We start from the raw sequence: 5216 nt of genomic DNA, 5'->3' as shown, positions 1-5216 counted from the left end.
ATTTTCTTGAATTTGTTGAGGCTTGTTTTGTGTCCTACCATGTGGTCTATCTTTGAAAATATCCCATGTGCATTAGAAAAGAATGTATATTTTGCTTCTTTGGAGCGAAAATTTCTATATATATATATCAATTAAGTCCATTTGATCTAGAGTGTTGTTCAGTGTCTCAATATCCTGTGTGTTTCTTTGCTTTGAAGATCTGTCCATTGTTGACAATGGGGTGTTAAAGTCCCCTACTATGAGTGTATTGCTGCTGACATCCTTCTTGTAGTCTTCCAAGATTTTCTATATATATTTTGGTGCACCTATGTTGGGTGCATATATGTTTATCAGTGTTATATCTTCCTGATGGATTCTTCCCTTAAATATTATTAAATGTCCTTCTTCGTCTCTTTTTATGGCCTTTGCTGTGAAATCTGTTTTTTCTGATAAAGGTATTGTTACCCCAGCTTTTTATATTGTTCATTTGCTTGGAATACCTTTTTTTCATCCCTTCACTTTCAGTCTGTGTAAATCTATTGTTTTGAGTTGTGTCTCTTGTAGACACATATATGTGGGTCATGTTTTCATATTCGTTCTACTACCCTATGTCTTTTGATTGGAGCATTTAATCCATTTACATTTAAGGTTATTATTGGCAGGTATTTATTCATTTTCTTTTGTACCTGTGTTCCTCTCCCTCTCTCTTTTTCTTCTTCTTTTATACAGCATTTTCTTTAGCATCTCTTGCAATGCTAGTTTGGTGGAGATGTATTCTTTTAGCCTTCCTTTGTCTGGGAAACTCCTTACTTCACCTTCCATTTTGAAAGAGAGTCCTTGCTGGGTAGAGTAGTCTTGGTTGTAGGCCTTTGTTTTTCATTGTTTGAAATAGTTTTTCGTCTTCCATTCTGGATTGTAGTGTTTCTGTTGAGAAATCAGTTGATAGTCTTATCGGAGCTCCCTTGTTTGTTATTTGCTGTTTTCTCTTGCTGCCTTTAGGATTCTGTCTTTGTCTTTGAATGTTGCCACTTTAATTATGATGTGCCTTAGAGTGGGCCTTTTTGGGTCATCTTCATTGGGACCCTCCGTGCTTCCTGCACTTGCATGACTTTTTCTCTCACCAAGTTACGAAAATTTTCTGTCATTACTTTTTTCAATCAGGTTTTTATCCCATGGTCCTCTTTTTAACCTTATTTTATCCCTATCATACTGATATTGTTTTGTTTCATGTTGTCCTGCAGTTCTCTTAAAACCTCTTCATTCTTTTTGTCTTTTTAATTTTGTTGCATTGTTTTGGAATTTTTTCCTCATTGTCCTCTAACTCACTGATCTGATCCTCTGCTTCATTTAGCCTGCTTTTGATTGATTCTACTGTGTTCTTCAGTTCAGAAATTGTATTCTTCATTTCTTCCTGGTTCTTATTGATAGTTTCTATGTCCTTTTTTATGCTTGTGTATTTCTCAGTAAGTTCCTTGTAGCTTCCCTGGAGTTCTTTGTAGTTTCCATGGAATTCTTTGTAGTACTCCTGGAGTTTTTTGTAGCTTTCTTTGAGATTGTCAAGTTCATTGAGCTTCCTTATTACTAGTGTTTTGAATTCCATGTCTGATAGTTTGCTTGGTTCTATTTCATCTATCCCTTCTTTTGGGAATTCATCCTTTTCTTTTGGTGGAGCATTGTTTCTGTTTGGTGGGGTGTTATTCCACTTCCCCATTTTGGGCACTGGTCTTGTTTCTGCTTTTTAGATTGATCTGCTTTTATTTTCTGCCGTTGTGATGTGATCTCGTATACAGTTGTTGAGCTGCTGCCTGCAGCTGATGCCACTTGGAGGGGACCAGTCTGCTTAAGTGATTTCTCCCATAGCACTGGGGATAGTTCTGTACTGGGACCTATTCTGCTGCTCTCCCAGCTCTTTCTTGAGAGCCAGCACCCAAAACTTATTACAGAGTGTCCCTAGGTCACTTAACCCTCCTTTAGCCTCAGCTAGGGGAGAGTGCATTCCCTCATGCAGGCCAGGGGTGGGTTGACCCATTGTGCACCAGGGCGGGTGGGTCCAAGGTGGATTGCTCGCCTGTTCCATTGAAGGGGGAGGCCTCTGTACAGCGGCCAGCGGGTTGGTTTTGCGCCTGTTGGGGTGGGCTGGCGGTGCCCAGGCACACTGGCAGGCAGGTTGGTTGCGCGCTTAGGAGGGCACACGGGCACTTCTGTGTGCGCGCTCGTGTGACCCAGTAGGAGGGTTCGGGAGTCGCTAAAGTATTCTTAAAGTCATTCTTAAAACTAAATATCTATAATAAACCCATCAGGTATGTGTTGAGCACCTAATGGGCCCAGAACTGTGCTGGGTATATAATAAGTAACATTTTAAAATGTTTGTCATGTATGATATGTGATATAGGATGAGGCATTCTGGAGCCTCATTCTTGCTCTCCCCTCTTTGGGGTTTGTTTTGAGGTAATGGTAGGTCAAGTGAGATCATTAACAATTACTCTCATTTCCCTACAAATCTGTGTCTTTCTCTCCTGTCACCAGTGTAGTCCATGTATCCTGTCCCAGTATAGAGACTAAAGAAGATACCTATGAAACCCAAAGGAATAAATTTCTAGTGGTGGAATGTTAGACACCACACCAAATAAGAAGACAAGCAGGCAGCAGACTAAATATAGTTTTATAAGAAATGCATTGTAGACCGACCTTCAGCAGGGCTATTACCACCATGTTTTCTCAGGCGGGCATCGTTGGGGTCTCGGCCTGGGCCGTGCAGCCGCAATGGATCCAGGTTCGAAATATGGCAACTTTGAAAGATATTACCAGGAGGCTGCAGTCTATCAAAAACATCCAGAAAATTACCAAGTCTATGAAAATGGTAGCAGCAGCAAAATATGCCCGAGCTGAAAGGGAGCTGAAACCAGCTCAAGTGTATGGAGTAGGATCTTTGGCTCTGTATGAAAAGGCTGATATTAAGGCGCATGAAGACAAGAAGAAGCATCTCCTTATTGGCGTATCCTCAGACAGAGGGCTCTGTGGTGCTATCCATTCCTCAGTTGCTAAACAGATGAAAAATGAGGTGGCTACTCTCACAGCAGCTGGGAAAGAAGTTAAGATTGTTGGAATTGGAGATAAAATTAGGGGTATACTTCATAGGACTCATTCTGACCAGTTTCTGGTGACATTCAAAGAAGTGGGAAGAAAACCCCCTACTTTTGGAGATGCATCAGTCATTGCCCTGGAATTACTAAATTCTGGATATGAATTTGATGAAGGATCTATCATCTTTAATTGATTCAGGTCTGTCATATCCTACAAGACAGAAGGAAAGCCCATCTTTTCTCTTAATACCACTGCAAGTGCTGAGAGCATGAGTATCTATGACGACATTGATGCTGACATGCTGCAGAATTACCAGGAATATAGTCTGGCCAACATCATCTACTACTCGCTGAAGGAATCCACCACGAGTGAGCAAAGTGCCAGGATAACAGCCATGGACAATGCGAGCAAGAATGCTTCTGAGATGATTGACAAATTGACTTTGACCTTCAACTGCACCCACCAAGCTGTCATCACAAAGGAGTTGATTGAAATCATCTCTGGTGCTGCAGCTCTGGATTAATGAAAATCAAGTTTCGTCCTCAGACAAGAGGTAAAGAAGGAAAATTCAGCCTGCTGATTTGTTTTTAGCTTACTGCTGTCCTGGTCAGAAGAAATTTTTGGTCCATTGTTTAAATTACTAAAGACAGCAAGATACTTGTAAATTATCTTACAATAAACATCTTACAGTAAAAGAAAAAAAAAGAAAGAAATGCATTGTAATAAAGGTGGTATTCTGCTGTTTCTAGAATCATCATTCCCATGCTGCTCTGAGTTCCTCAACCTAATCCTTCTTCATTGGTGATCCCACTGCCTAGTGTTTGTGACTTATGGGAGATTGAGATAGTGGTGCTACCAGCATCCTGGTGTCATCTGAAGGAATGCTGAACCACTACTAAAACTATCTCAAGAGAAGACTTATAAAATTATCTCAGACTTCAGTGACCTCTCTCTCATATTTCTTGGTTTGGGAATTAGAAGAAGATGCTAAAGTCAAGTTGGTCATTTCCTTGAGGTTAGGATGGGAGGAATAATGTCTTCAAATCACTGTAAAATAGAACTTTCTGTAATGAAGGAAATATGGCTATTGAGCACTTGAGAAGTGGTTAGTGGTGCTGAGGAATTAGCTTTTTACATTTTGTTTAATTTAAAATCATTAAAATAGCCCCATGTGGCTAGTAGCTATCATATTGGGTAGCTCAGCTCTAGAACTTTTTATTCCTTTTCATCATAAATGTGTCTGGAGAACAAGGACTTAAAATCATATCCAGAGGAGGATGCTGAGATCAGCCAGAAAAAAAGCCAAAATGGGTGGCCGTGCAGGACAGCTGATGGCAAGGAACCAAAGCTGAGTGTAGAGCACCAATTGGGGGCAGGAAAAGATGAGGCCAAACTGAGAAACTGACATTAGAGTATCCAATGGATGCATTGGCAGTTTCCCTTGACAGGTTTGGGAGCTCCTTGTCTATAGCTGCATATTAAAGAGCTCCTAAATTGTATGTGACTTCCCTGACCTTTTCAGAAGGCCCTGGCCTGATGTCCAGAGCAAAGTGAAGTTGTTTAGTAATAGAGATTTTAAGGCTGCATGTCATCACATCAGCAGACTACAGTATGTTGCCAATTGATGTGCTGATACTTAAATGCTAAAATAGATTTTTAAATAAAAATTCTTTTTTTTTTTTTTTTGCTACCCTGACTGATGTGGCTCAGTTGGTTGGGCATTGTTTTGTGAGGAGAACAATTGCTGGTTCAATTCCCAGTCAGGGCACATGCCTGGACTGCAAGTTAGTTTCTCGGAAGGGGCGCCTATGAGAGACAACTGATCTATGTTTCTTGCTCGCATTGATGTTTCTCTCCTTCTTTTTCTCCCTCTTTTCCCCTCCCTCAGAAAATAAATAAAATTCAAAAATATATTTTTTGCGAATACATTGTTTTTGGGTTTTCCATGGTATCTTTTTGCTCCTGATATGAGAATTATTTTTCTTCAAAACAAAACACCAAAAGAGAAAATTTGGCATTAAATCAAAGATGCAGTTTTGTTTTTAATTTTATGTAAATCCTTATGAATTAATTTTCCCATCTTTAAAATAACAAAGTATGTGAAACTCCATTAAAAAAAATTCACCAGAAAGTCCATCTGACTGTGACTGGCA

At 39.9% G+C, this 5216-nt stretch overlaps 1 pseudogene; it reads left to right on the top strand.

The window, feature by feature from the left end:
- The first annotated feature begins 2673 nt into the window (after positions 1-2673).
- Positions 2674-3762, top strand: LOC150012397 (ATP synthase F(1) complex subunit gamma, mitochondrial pseudogene; annotated as a pseudogene).
- The last annotated feature ends 1454 nt before the right edge of the window (positions 3763-5216 follow it).

This window comes from Furipterus horrens, unplaced genomic scaffold, assembly GCF_987537825.1.
Source record: "Furipterus horrens unplaced genomic scaffold, mFurHor1.1.pri manual_scaffold_4, whole genome shotgun sequence".
In the NCBI taxonomy this organism is placed as follows: domain Eukaryota; kingdom Metazoa; phylum Chordata; class Mammalia; order Chiroptera; family Furipteridae; genus Furipterus; species Furipterus horrens.
This window is presented reverse-complemented; position numbering and strand designations above follow the sequence as displayed.